This window comes from Rhinatrema bivittatum, chromosome 7 (genome assembly GCF_901001135.1).
Source record: "Rhinatrema bivittatum chromosome 7, aRhiBiv1.1, whole genome shotgun sequence".
Classification (NCBI taxonomy): domain Eukaryota; kingdom Metazoa; phylum Chordata; class Amphibia; order Gymnophiona; family Rhinatrematidae; genus Rhinatrema; species Rhinatrema bivittatum.
In genome coordinates this window covers 48,647,017-48,662,151 of record NC_042621.1, presented here as the reverse complement: position 1 = coordinate 48,662,151, position 15,135 = coordinate 48,647,017, and positions in this window count along the sequence as shown.

Sequence of the window (15,135 nt, the reverse complement as noted above, 5' to 3'; positions counted from 1 at the left end):
TGGTGATATCAGACTCCTTTTATGGGTGCATGACAGATGGACATAATCTGGCTTTTACTATACTGTATATATAAGGAATTGGATCAAGGAAGAGCGCTCGATGTCATCTACTTGGATTTTAGCAAAACTTTTGATACGATCCCGTAGAGGAGGCTGGTGAATAAAATGAGAAGCTTAGGAGTGAGTACCAAGGTGGTGGCCTGGATTGCAAACCGGTTGACGAACAGAAGACAATGTGTGATGGTAAATGGAACTTACTCTGAAGAGAGAGCAGTGTTAAGTGGAGTGCCACAAGGATCAGTGTTGGGACCGGTCCTGTTCAATATCTTTGTGAGCGACATTGAGGACGGGATAGAAGGTAAGGTTTGTCTTTTTGTGCGTGACACTAAGATCTGCAACAGAGTGGGCACGCCAGAAGGAGTGGAGAGAATGAGACGTGATTTAAGGAAGCTGGAAGAAAGGTCGAACATATGGCAGCTGAGCTTCAATGCCAAGAAGTGCAGAGTCATGCATATGAGGTGTGGAAATCCAAAAGAACTGTATTCGATGGGGGAGGGGGGGGGGCTGGTGTGCACGGAGCAGGAGAGAGACCTTGGGCTGATAGTGTCTAACGATCTGAAGTCGGCGAAACAATGTGACAAGGTGATAGCTAAAGCCAGAAGAATGCTGGGCTGCATAGAGAGAGGAATATCGAGTAAGAAAAGGGAAGTGATTATCCCCTTGTACAGGTCCTTGGTGAGGCCTCACTTGGAGTACTGTGCTCGGTTCTGGAGACCATATCTCTGAAGGGACAGAGACAGGATGGAGGCGGTCCAGAGAAGGGCGACCAAAAAGGTGGAGGGTCTTCATCGAATGCCTTACGAGGAGAGATTGAAGAAGCTAAATACACCCTGGAGGAAAGGAGGAGCAGAGATGATAAGATCAGACTTTCAGGTACTTGAAAGGTTTTAATGATCTAAAGACAATGACAAATCTTTTCCATTGGAAAAAAAATCAGCAGAACCAGGGGTCACGATTTGAAATTCCAGAGAGGAAGACTCAGAACCAATGTCAGGAAGTATTTCTTCATGGAGAGGGTGGTGGATGCCTGGAACGCCCTTCCGGAGGAAGTGGTGAAGACCAAAACTGTGAAGGACTTCAAAGGGGAGTGGGATAAATATTGTGGATCCATAAAGTCTAAAGGAAGTGAATGACGAGAAGAGGCATGGGGGTAGTTTGCAGGAATTACGGCTACTACCTGGAGATTAGTACCCTTAATCAATAAACATACTCACTGTCAATGCAACTCCAGCATTGCTCTATGCTTCAACGGCAAGAGGAAATGTGGAAAAAAAGGATTTGCATTCACAAAAAAACCAGGGAGTAGCTTGCTTGTTGCGGTGGTTACTACCCCAAACCAAATAAGTCTGATACTTCACCTTCAGTTCATATCCAGCATAGCTCTCTGCTTCAACAGCAGGGGGGAAAGAGGAAAAGAGGATTTTTATTCAGGCAACAACCAACAAGGAATGAATTACATAGTCTGGGTAAACAAATAATTATGGGAGTAGCTTGCTTGTTACTGCGGTTACTACTCTGAATCAATTAAACCTGATACTTCACTGGGAATACATAGCCAGCGCAACGCACTGCTTCAATGGCAGAGGGAATAAAGAAAAGAGGAATTATATTCAGACAACAACTAACAAGGACTGAATGGCATAGGTTGGGTAAACAAACAAGCGTGGGAGTAACTTGCTTATTGCAGCTACCCCTGACCAACTGAGCTGGATGCTTCGCTTGGATACAGCTCCAGCGCTGCTCTCTACATCGATGGTGGGGGTGGAGGGAAACTGGAACCAGGGGCCAAGAATAACAGATAAGTATGAGGAAAAAAAAAGTGGGAAAGCTTGCTGGGCAGACTGGATGGGCCGTTTGGTCTTCTTCTGCCATAATTTCTATGTTTCTATATAGGATAACAAAAGGAGCCCATCAAGATGACAATATGCTAGAGCACTGGGTCTCAAACCAGTCCTCAGGCAACACCCAGAGAATCTGGTTTTCAGGATATCCACAATGAATATGTGTGAGAGTGATCTGCATACATTGAAGGCAAGGCATGCACATCTTTCTCACGCATATTCATTGCGGATGTCCTGAAAACCTGACTGGCTGGGTGAGTGCTGAGGACTGGAGTGAGACCCCCTGTGCTAGAGACCACTGTATAGCCAAGCTGTAGGTTGGAGGAGGTCCATGGTGGTGCCTCGATGACTCCTGTGTGACTTTTAGTAACTTTCTCTCCACTTCCTTCTCATGAGGTCTTGCTCTATAACCACCTGACAATCACCTCATTCACTTGACAGATCTTGCAGCAGATATGAAACCACAATGATTATGACATATGACAATGCTCAGGATAAAATAAATGTGCTTCCATAGAGCACTCCAAGCCATAGATTCAAAATACAATTTCAAGCTATAAAATAAATAGAAAATTCAGTTTCCTCTTCTTCCGATAAGCTGTAATAAAAGAACAGGCTGAGTACGCTTATAGCACAAACATGGTAAACAAGAAGTTCCACATAGAAAAAATGAAGATTACTTTCAGGAGTGTACATGTGTGTCTGCATTCACATGTGGATCTTAAAAAACACCATTGTCAGGGTCCCCTCGATTCCATGAAAATAGGGTGTGGGTAGAACTCTAAATACAAAAATTATTATGGGGGTGGGGGACACATACATACACACACAAACACACAGACATACTGTAGAAATCTCATTGTAACATTTGGCCAGTCCCGCAACTGGCCGCACTTACCCCGGAATGCTGCCAGCCTGCCCCAACGCCCAACCGTTTCATCGACGGCAAGAGTGCCATCAGGACACCACTCACTTGTGCTCCTGTGCTGGCCTTAGTTGCGCAAGTGTGACCCTGTGCTGGACTTAAAGGCTCCGAGGTGGGAAAACCCGATGGGCACTGGATGATGATGACAGCATCGCTGGGTATTTAAGGCCCAACCATGCTTACCTTCCTTGCCTTCAGCAACAGGCCATCCAATGTTCCACAGTGTGTGCTGCTTCCTGATCGTTACCTGCCCAAACGTCCTTGCCTTGTCTAGCCTTCCAACTCTGCCTCGTCTAGCTCCTTGCCTCATTCAGCCTTCCAGCCTTGCCTCGTCCAGCCTTTCAGCATTCCCTCATCCAGTCATGCCTCAAACAGCCTTCCAGCTCTTTGCCTCATCCAACCTTGGCTCATCCCACCTTCCTGCTTTAGCTCTTCCTTATCTTCAGTCCTCATCTTGCTTGCTCAGTGTCAACCTCTACTACAGCCACTTGCTTGCCGCTTGCCCTGACACTGGCCCATATCTGGTAACTATCAGATTGCTGCCTGCCCTGATTTTGGCCCATTTCTGGACACTTTGACCACTCTTCAAACTCTCCTAAGTCCTACTGGCCTCCGGAACCCAAAGGCTCAACCTGTGGGGAATGGGAGCTTGTATGGGTAAAGCTCTAGCTTGTCTCAAACCAGGATATGTTTGCCAGCTGTTGGTGTAGGCCTAGTAGGTTCACCTATTAGGCTGTGCGAACCATGCCACAGCACAAGGGTTCATAATCATTACAGATTGCTGAGGCTATGAACTTGATGGATTCGTCCCCAACTCAGGTCATTGCTGACTTGGCACTCCAGGTGCAACAGCAACAGGATTAGATGAATTCGCTGGCTGGTCTCTTTCAAGATCTAAACCAACACGCTCAGCTGCAGCTAAACCATGTGACCGGAATACTTCAAGGTCTGGCCCAGTGATTGGACATTGTGTAGGACCAACTACCAGCTCCAGTGAATCCTCCACCCACGCCCACTCAGGCCTTGGAATCCATGCTACATATTCCACGGCCTCCCAGGTACGATGGTCACCTAAAGGGATACAGGAGGTTCCTCAATTTATGCAGGAACGATTTTGAACTTCAGAAAGCTCAGAAAATAAAGCTTGGAAAATAAAGAATGAGATAGTAGGCCAAGATCTTCCACCTTCTTTGGAAGCACTCATTGCCCTGGTCATTCATATAGACTTAAGATTCCAGAAACAAGCCCAGGAGAAGAAGACAACCCACCAATCTATCCGCTTAGCTTCTGAGTTCCAGCACCCCTTGAATTCCGACCCAGATCCCATGATGGTTGTCACCTTCAAAGATCCTATTCAGTTAGGTAGTTCTCGGTTTTTGGATGAAGAGAAATTGAGATGAAGACAGCAAAACCTCTGCCTTCACTTTGCTGAACAGGGACGTTTCACTAACCACTGCCCCAAGAAGTCAGGAAAACCTCAGAATGGGGGTTTGGTCGGGAAGACAGACATGGGTCCACAGCTCTCTCTCTGCAGCCAGTGGTACCTGTGTGCCTCAGCTTCGGGGAGACCACCTTTCAAACCGAGGCATTACTAGATTCCAGAGCAGGGGACAATTTTATTCAGGAGTCGTTGCTTTGCCAGTATGCTTGGCCAACCTCCACCTTGATCCCAGCCCATACCATCTCTTCAGACTACAGTGAGCCTCTCCTGGCAGCTTGATCATTGCTACCTTACCCGTCACCATGCAGATCTGTTCATATCAGGAAAGCATTATGTTCTATGTACTACCCAGAGCCGTCAACTCTGTCATTCCCGGGTTCCCTGTTTTTGCCTCCATCAATGTGCTATAGATTGGGGTACATTACTAATCGCTTACTGGCGCCCCTCCTCCCATGCTTTGTTTCTGGTCTCACTGGCTTGGACCATCCTGCCGGGCCTGTCACCCCAGTGTGCAACCATCACAGACTTGTGCAAAAGCAACTGTCTCTGACCCTGCCACTTCATGGATCTGTAGACTTCCTAGGTGATCTACTCTCTGAGGAGATGCCCCCTAGGGGCAGGGCCCAATTGTTGTCCACTCCAACATTCAGATATTTAAACCTCTCAAGCCATAACCCTTGCATGATCCTTGACTCCACCACCCCTATTCTTTGAAGCCCTTCATATTGGAAGTAGAAGCCACTGCCATTGGGGTAGGGGCTGTCCCCGCTCAATATGACCAAGGAGCTCCAGTGCTGTGTCTGCACATCTCCAAATAAACTCATGCCTGCAGATAAGGATCAACGGGCTGATGCTTTTTCATGTTCCTCTAAAACCAAAGACTCTGGAACCTCCTCTGGAACCCGTGTCCAAACTCCCAGTCCCCTAGATGGTAAAAGTATTCCATTGACATTCTCCTCAGAAGCCAAAGACTGGAGGCTTGGGGAGGAGGCTTAGTATGGGGGCACTGTAATGTTTGGCTAGTCACGGGATGTCCTGCAACTGGTTACACATACTCCTAACGCCCAACTGCTTTGTTGACGGCAGGAATTCCATCAGGATGCCGCTCATCTGTACTGGCCTTAAAGGCCTCTTACCAGGAAAACCTAATAGGTGCTAGATGATGACGTCAGTGCGAGTGGGTACTTAAGGGCCAGCAACACTTCCATTCCTTGCCTCAGCAACAGGTCCTCTAGTGTTCTGCAGTGTGTGTGTGTGTTGCTTCCTGATTTTTGCCTGCCCAGCCTGACTTGCCTAGTCCAGCTCCTTGCCTTGTCCAGCCTTCCAGCCTTGCTTCATCCAGCCTTACTGCTTTAACTGTCCCTTATCGCCAGGCCTCGACTTGCTTGCCTGGTATTGACCTCTGCTACTGTTGCTTGCTGCCTGCCCTGACTCCTGACCCATACTTGGTATCTGTCTGATTTCTGCCAACCCTGACTTTGACCCATTTCTGGACACTCTCTCTGACCATCCTTGGGACCCTCCTAATTTCTGCTGGCCCTGGAACCGAAGGGCTCAATCTGGGGGAAATGGAAGTTTGGTATAGGAAAAGCTCCCGCTTGTTCTAGACCAGGATGTGTTAGCCAGCTGTTGGCGTGAGCCTAGTAGGTTTGACTACTCGGCTGCGCCAACCACGCCATAGCACAAGAGCTTACAATCATTATACTTAAGCCATTTTCCTTTCAGAAAGAAGGCTAAAAAGTAAAGAAGGATATATTCTTCGTGGGTTATCAGATCAACATAAAATTCAGTCAGAAACGACGAAATACTTAAGACCACATACATGTCTCTTCTTCTATATCTGAAAATAAGATCTATATGATCTCATATATTTCAATGTCTCTGGAACATTCTTATGTTGGGTCAGTAACCGGTGTCATAACATACGAAGAATTCGGTTTCCTCCAGGACCAATAGGGTTATTACAATACTGTATTACACACAGATTCACAGTAAGCAGAAATAACCAGGAGAAAAGATCTTATTTATTTATTTTATTTATTTTATTTAAAAGTTTTTATATACCGCACAATGGGTAGGGATCTATCCGTCTAGGCGGTTTACATAGTCAAAAGTACATACATAAAATTAGAACATAACAATCATTACAAACAATAAAATGAGTGTGGTGCTTCAGGATGTTTCTAGTGCCAACAGCAAGATTTCTGTTACACAGACGTCAAGGGCCAGCAAAACATTATGCACAAGATTTCATTTCCATGGCGCAGAGTCAAATGTTCCTTGAAACCAGCTCAAATATCGGCATTGCCATTGTTTCAAGGTATTTGGTGATTTACCACAGCTCAAGAATTTTGCTGAATAGCGGCTTATAGAATTAATGGGAATAATTGTTTTCTCTTTTAGGGGCTGATTTGCTAACGTGCACTACTGTTACCATGCAATCATGAACACGAGGAACCCAATTTCATTAGTCTGTGTAAGTCACCATGAGCCGAATATTCAAAGTGCATTCAGTGCTATTTAGCCGGATAAGTGAGGTTTATGCTGCTAAGTAGTGGCCGCTGAATATGTGCCTACGATCAGTGGCCACTGCTTAGCCGTATAAGTCCTTTATATTGCTAAGAGTTATATACACAAAAAGTATGCATGTACTGGGTGGATCGGGGTGGAGCAAGTTAGCTGTATAACTTATACAGCTAACTACTGATAGAGCAACTTATGAGCGTACTTCCAAACTCTACCCTGGGATACCCCCATACCTTCCCCTTTTTTCTCCTGTTAACATTTATATGCGACACCGCACAAACTCACGTGGTTTCCAAAATAGCATACACGTATGTACCTCCTACTGACGTGTATATGCCAATTCTACGCATGGAAGCCTTATGGGAATGAACCTCTATTAATCCACTTTAGTAAATAGGCCCCATTCACTGTAATCCAAGCTGTGTTAAAATCAGCCATTAATGCGCCTACGTAACGTGTATCATAGATGTCAATTTTTAACTTGGGTTAGTAAATTAGGTCTTTAAAGACCACACTGCTAGCTTCTGACGACTTTATTTACTTTTTGATGAATAGAAAAAAAACCCAGCTGAACACTACTCAATGGTTGACCAAGTGTGACCTCTAATGAAGTTTCAAGTACTGGCTACTCTACATTCAGCTCTGTAGAGTGTGGATGATTGAGCTGACTTGCTCAAGTATGCTGATCAAATCCTACATCTGGAGAAAAAAAACATTCAGTGCCATTGTGCTGAGTGTTCCCTGTCCCCTGCTAACTACAGACCTATCAGCAGGGTGTTTGCAGGGCTGTAAAATACAGTTGAGTGTTGCAATTATGTTCCCCTTTTTATGGGCTGATTTGTTTATCCATGTCGAACCACAGTAAAAGCCAAAACTTAACCGTGTTTGTCTCAACATGCCAGCTTCGGATAACCTCATGATGTTTCTTTAATCTCTGAACAACTTCCAGCTGATATCAGGAACATAAACAGAAAAACAAAAACGGACATGGCAGTTATATGGTCGTGTTCTTAAGAAGGCAAAGAGAGGGAGAGAGAAAAAAAAAAAGTACACGGACCAAAGAATAGCATAAAAGTAATTGAGTGCCCTTTTACTTATTTCACTAACATACAGGTTTGAATGGAAAAAGCATTTACGCATAGATAAGTCATTTTCCCCAACCACTCCTCACTTCCAAGAACGTCCTTTTCTCACTATTAGAGAATGTACACGCTGTCGAACAGTGCCCTCACTTTTCCCAGTGGGAAAATAATTTTATTTGCATTTCATAATTCCGTTAAGGTTTGCCAAGAAACAATTTTTGGTGGAATATTGAGACTAGATTTTAAAGAAAATAATCAGTCGTTAATTTTCCCAAAAAGGCAGCATAAATATGGTTTGAGGAGCATGACTGTCAGAGACAGAGCGTTCAACTCTCTCTCTCTCTCTCTCACACACACACACACATATATATATATATATATATATATATATATATATATATATAAGTGAGAGAGAGAGAGACCTGAGTCCTGTTATAAACATTATATTAATTTAAATTTTGAAAATCATGTTACCCTCTGAGCACAGATGCACCTGGGATCAGTGAGTGCCATTTTGAAAATGTAGATGGTAGGGCAGAAGCCAATGGGGAGGTGCTGAAACCCCAACAGAGGTTGAAAGTAAGCTTTGGGGGGAGGTTGGTTGTGGGCAGGAGAGGGAGAACAATTTTTGTACAATGGGGGAAGGGGTTTTTTTTTAGGGGAAGGGGGCAAGCTGGGGCCTTCTTTAAATGTTAATTTTGATCCGCTTGAGGGTGCGAAGGTGTGGTTGAGAAAGGTAGACCCACCAAAGACGCAGGGATTTTTTTTCTCAGGGATGGGGGGGTATTTTTGGGCCAAATGGCCCCCTTTAACTTAAGAATCCAGGAACATCAGAATGCGCATTAGCATTCTGACACTTCCGGAGGAAAGTTAACTACACATTTTTTGATTTATATGGTAATGACATGATTTGCATTCACTTGCATGCAAAACAGATCATTACCGCACCTGCACTGCAGTGGGCTTACACGCCTGGAAATAACATGCAGAAATTGCAGTTTTCACCCATCATTTCCTTTTTTTCCATCACTAATGCTTTCACGCGGTGAACACGGTTTACTGCGCATTAACGCATTAGCGCGGCTTGGCGAATAGGCCCAAAATGTTCACTGCCCTTAAAACCAAGAAACATCAAGCAGGATGCATTCATTGCACTGATGTTCAGTACACTGAAATGTGTGTATTGAGGATAGAAGATGAATTACATACATAAGAATGCCCTCGATAGAGAGGTAACAATAGTACAGGTTCAAGCTAGCATGGTCTTAATACACAGGGTATGAAATAGACAAATATCATGTTCACATTTACTTTTTGCTGTGAATGAATGAATTTACCCCAGTTAATGGAAATATTAGGCTACCAATGGATTTTACAATAAACTACATCAAGTTACAATATCATGATTACAACAAAGTATTTTTATAGTTGTCAACTGCACACATTGGGTGTGTGACATACCTGAATCAAAGCTGCCCCAGTCCAGTCTTTCTTCTCTGTTTATCACAGGGAGTAAAGTTTTAAGAGCAGCTTCTATTCAAACTCTAGCCCCCATCCATCTGACCAGCAAAGATGAAATGAAACAATGCAACCACACCTCTATTATTCAATTTTCAAAAAAAAGTTACCATTTTTCTGCATATCTAAATGGCACCCAAATACAAACTGTATGTCTTGTGTTATGTATTTGTGTTTTAATTTGCTTGATGCTCCTGTGCATTGTTTTGGGCGCTTCTTTAATCTGGAAAGTGATTTATAAATGCTGTGAAAGAAATAAATACATACATACATGGATATGTAAATTATACCAGAGTTGTTTAGCTACTTATTTTGAGCAAATGTTTTCATGTCTAGCAGTTATTTTTTAGATCACATATTATAGAAACATAGAAACATAGAAATGACGGCAGAAGAAGACCGAATGGCCCATCCAGTCTGCCCAGCAAGCCTCACACATTTTTTCTCTCATTCTTATCTGTTACTCTTAGCTCCTTGTTCTATTCCCCTTCCACCCCCACCATTAATGTAGAGAGCAGTGATGGAGCTGCATGCAAGTGAAATATCTAGCTTGATTAGTTAGGGGTAGTAGGGGCAGTAACTGCCGCGATAAGCAAGCTACACCCATGCTTATTTGTTTTACCTAGACTATGTTGTACAGCTCTTGTTGGTTTTTTTTTTCTTCTCCCCTGCTGTAGAAGCAGAGAGCCATGCTGGATATGCATTGAAAGTGAAGTATCAGGCACATTTGGTTTGGGGTTTGTAGTGAACAGTTTGGGGTTTGTAGTGAACAGTTACTGTGCAAACGTTTGTAGAGAAATCCACAATTATCCTTGTAATTCCTGCCAATAATCTGAGGAGGGGTGGGGGGAGCCTGCAGGTAGAGCACGATCTGCACACCCCCACCTGGAAGGCTTCTTCGGATGAAGTCTGCCGGTGAGCTCCATTAGGTCCCACAGAGAGATTTAAAACCAATTGAAAGTTTAAAAGTAAAACCCCCATTCCACTACATCTTGCAGTCGGGAGAAATTTATTGTTAGAAAAGTGCAAAAGAATGGTAACAAATCAGAAAAAAAAAAGGCATGATAGGAAAAAGTAATCCACGTGCTGCAGGAATTAAAAATGGCCCTGGAGCCAGAGTTTAAGAGACGGATTAAATAAAAAGAAATGGAAACAGGTAACCAAGAGACTACCAAAAGTAGAACAATTAGTCAACGCTGTGCCGGGAAAAGATAAGAGTCTACAGCTGGAAGGTAAATTCATCCTGAGGACCTCAAGAACAGAAGTAGAAGAAATAATATGAAAAAAAAAACCCCCAAAACATAGTGGGGCTAACCATAAAAGCGCAAAGATGCAGATTTGCTGGCCTTTTGAAAAGTGGCTGACAGGACACCTGGTGCCTTCAGACAAAAGAGAAACTTAGCCCACTGGCAGGGGAACACCGAGGAAGAAAAATGAAAAGCCGAGGCGAGTAATAGCCAGCATGTTGAGTTATGCTGATAAGGCTCGGCTAATGTTGGCATATAACATGGACAGACAGGCAGGGCTTCGGCCTTTCCTTGCCTTCCACTTGCTCAGCAATCATACCACAGGACCAACAATAACAGACCAGCAGCATTGCTTGGGAATCAACAGGCCAGAGCTTTATTGCAAAACCAGTACACCTATCATTACCCGAGCTTATACAAAATTATAATCTATAAAGCCCCAGCGGGCATCTGACATGCCCCAGTAAGATGTACCTATACCCCAGGCTTCCAGCAGCCTCATGTCGAGGCAGTGTACAGATCCGGCCACAGCACAGCAAGGATCTGCCTCTGGGGTGACTGTTCCTGCCAATCTCAGGATGCCCAGCGCCGACCAACCAGCCCAGCTGCCCGTCCATACCACCCTGTAACATTAACCTGGCTCAGAAAACCACCCCTCTAAGCAAAAGCTGCAGTATCAGCAGCTAATCTAATAGCCAACATACCCAAACAACTAGAGAGCAGGGTGGATGAGATTCAGCCTTCACAGCAGCAGAAAAATGAGGGGGAGAAGACTGTCACCTTCCTCTTTATTCTCCGTTAACTCCTCCCATCTCCTTTGCTCCCCCAAGGCCAGGGTCGGTGCTCCCATTAGGCAAACCAGGCAGTCAGCTAGAGAGCCAAGATTTTGCAGGTGACAAAATCCTGCCAGTGTGAGGTCCAATGGGTTGCTGTACCAAGAGCCAATACTGTAAAATAAGGGAGTGCTGTGCTGGAGCCACTGCCACCAGAATAGAAGGGCTAGGGGGCATTCCATGAAGTTAGCAAGTAGCACATTTAAGACTAATCAGAGAAAATTCTTTTTCACTCAATACACAATAAAGCTCTGGAATTTGTTGCCAGAGGATGTGGTTAGTGCAGTTAGTAGCTGGGTTCAAAAAAGGTTTGGATAAGTTCTTGGAGGAGAAGTCCATTAACGGCTATTAATCAATTTTACTTAGGGAATAGCCACTGCTGTAAATTGCATCAGTAGCATGGGATCTTCTTAGTGTTTGGGTAATTGCCAGGTTCTTGTGGCCTGGTTTGGCCTCTGTTGGATACAGGATGCTGGGCTTGATGGACCCTTGGTCTGACCCAGCATGGCAATTTCTTATGTTCTTACGTTCTTAAGTTAAGGAGGAGAGGGTGAATGACCAAAATTTCACGTAGGGCACCAAATATGCTTGCACTGGCCTTGTCTGAGGTGCCCAAACCAACCAGGGACCACAAAATCCATTGGAACCGGAAGTATTTTCATTCCATCACTTTCCAGATGATTTGTGAAGCCAAGATAAAGATACTGAATCACTCAGATTTCTTAGCTTAGCCACATTTCATCTATCCTGTCACAGTCAGCATTGGGCACTAATTTTGCAGAGTTAAAAATATGGTGACAGATGGATACTGGGTAAGTAATTTCTTTCTTTGTGTGGCCAATATATCTTTTCTGGTATCTTGTGAGATCTAGTGTTCCTGAGTTTGGAATGCTATGTCCCACCATAGTACTTGCATTCCCAGCACTGGAAAAAGAATATTCAGGACTGCTGTTACAGGAAACTGCATGCTTCAGGCCTAAAAGTACTGAAAGAAGCACCCTAGAAACTGTGAGGAGTATTTAGAAAGGGAGACTATTATAGAATGAGGATATTAGTAAAGAACTAAAAGGAACAGTTGTTAAGGTTAAAAGTTTGCATGAAGCATGGACAGTGTTTAAAAATGCCATCGTGGAAGCCCAGATAAAATGTATTCCATGCATTAAAAAAGATTGAAGAAAGACCAAATGACTGCTAGCATGATTCAATGGTGAGTTGAAAGAGGCAGCGAAAATCAAAAGGTCAGCTTTCAAAAAATTGAAAACAGACCCTAATGAGGAAAATATATAGTACAGGTAAATTAGTAGTGAGAAAGACCAAGAAAGAATTTTGAGAAGAAACTTGCCATAGAGGAAAAAGTTGGATTATAAACTGTAGGCCGAATTTTAAAAGGTCTATGCGCACACCTATACTGGGAGATACGCGTGTGGCTGGGCCGTGCACATTTTCAAAGGACTGCAACCACGCTCGTATCTCCCAGGACACGCAGAAGTAAGACTTGTTGAAAAAGGGGCAGGCCAAAGGCAGGGTCTGGGAGTGGCGGGACTGTGCCTAGAACACTGGACCCACGCAACGTACTGCTGCTCCAGAGAGCAGGTGAGTTGCACAATAAAATAAAAAAGGTAGTTTGCAGGGTGTTAGGGGTCGAGGCGGATAGGGGAAAAGGGAGGCAGGTTAGCTAGGGAGTTTAGGAAATTCCCTCCCAGTCCACTCCTTTATTGGAGCGGACTGGGAGGAGACTGGGGAAAGGGCCTATTGCATCGCTGCGCACATGTTGTAAAATTCCCCCATTATGCTTGTGATTCGGCATTCGCGCATACATGCATGCGCCGATATAAAATCGGGCACGCATGTGTGCACGGGTAGTATATTTTATAACATGCATGCGTTGATGCATGCCTGTTATAAAATTGGTGCATCCATGTGATCACGCTGGGAACCACATATAGACAGCCTGCACGGGTATTAAAATCTACGTTTGTATGTTTATTTCTTTCTGTATTAATACTGTCTGAGAGTACAAAGCTAAGAGAGATGACTACAAACTGAGTTTATACTTGAAATATAGATTGTTTAGATTCAGTGGGGTCTGTTTGAGGTGGTTTCATTCTGCACTAGATAGTTATAAGAGAGCCCGAACAGATAAGAGGACTGTGCTTTATGGGTTCATTTCTATAGTTGCTTCAACAAACTTCTGTCAGATGAATCAAGAGAAGAAATAAAGGGGCAGATATTTTAAAAGTACGGGCGTGCGTACTTTTGTTCGCGCACCCGGCACAAACAAGAGTACCGCGGATTTTAATAGATACGCGTAGCCACGCGTATCTTTTAAAATCCAGGGTCGACGCGCGCAAGGCTGCGCAAAATCGGCAGCCTGCATGTGCTGAGCCGCGCAGCCTGCCTCCGTTCCCTCCGAGGCCGCTCCGAAATTGGAGCGGCCTTGGAGGGAACTTTCTTTCCACCTCCCTCCACCTTCCCCTCCCTTCCCCTACCTAACCCACCCCCAAGCCCTATCTAACCCCCCCTACCTTTATAATAAAAGGTAGGGGTCGAGGCAGATAGGGGAAAAGACTGGGAGGCAGGCGGATAGGGGAAAAGACTGAGGCAGGCGTAACTCGTGTGTGCCGGCCAGCTGCCGGCACGCGATTCTCCGGCCCGGGAGCAGTTTCTGAGGCCTCGGCGACGCCCCTGGGCCGGAACCACCCACCCCCGGAACGCCCCCCGATGACGCGCCAGCCGTGACACGCCCCCTGACATGCCCCCCCAGGAAAGCCCCGGGACTTATGCACATCCCGGGGCTTGCACGCGCCACTGAGCCTATTCGCTCGGCGCGTGCAGGGGGAGCTTGGGGCAGGTTTTCGGGGGGGGTACGCGCATATCTTACGCGCGTACCCCTTTGAAAATCTGCCCCAAAGGCTGAGTTTTGGACCTATCAGAATCTGTAGTGGAAATCACTACACACGAAGATGCATTTTTGTAATAAAAAAACATTTTGCAGAATGAATCTGCTTCCACAGAAAGTATTCTAAGCATAGTGGATATGAATATCCTTCTGCATCTGGAAAGACTGTTTGAAATTTTGTTGGAGAATCAAAGAACAAAGGAGTAGGAAGAATTCTGGCTGTCATTAAGTGGTATAAACAATACCAGAAGGCCCCAGAAAAACAGGGATATAGGATGATAGTGGGAAGCCCAGACCCTGTCTTTCCTCCACTAACCAAAAAAGTGATGGAGGGGATTTGTCATCAAGTACAAGCCATAAGAACATAAGAACATAAGAAATTGCCATGCTGGGTCAGACCAAGGGTCCATCAAGCCCAGCATCCTGTTTCCAACAGAGGCCAAAAACCAGGCCACAAGAACCTGGCAATTACCCAAACACTAAGAAGAACCCATGCTACTGATGCAATTAATAGCAGTGGCTATTCCCTAAGTATAATTGATTAATAGCCATTAATGGACTTCTCCTCCAAGAACTTATCCAAACCTTTTTTGAACCTAGCTACACTAACTGCACTAACTACCTTCTCTGGCAACAAATTCCAGAGCTTTATTGTGCGTTGAGTGAAAAAGAATTTTCTCCGATTAGTCTTAAATGTGTTACTTGCTAACTTCATGGAATGCCCCCTAGTCCTTCTATTATTCGAAAGTGTAAATAACCGAGT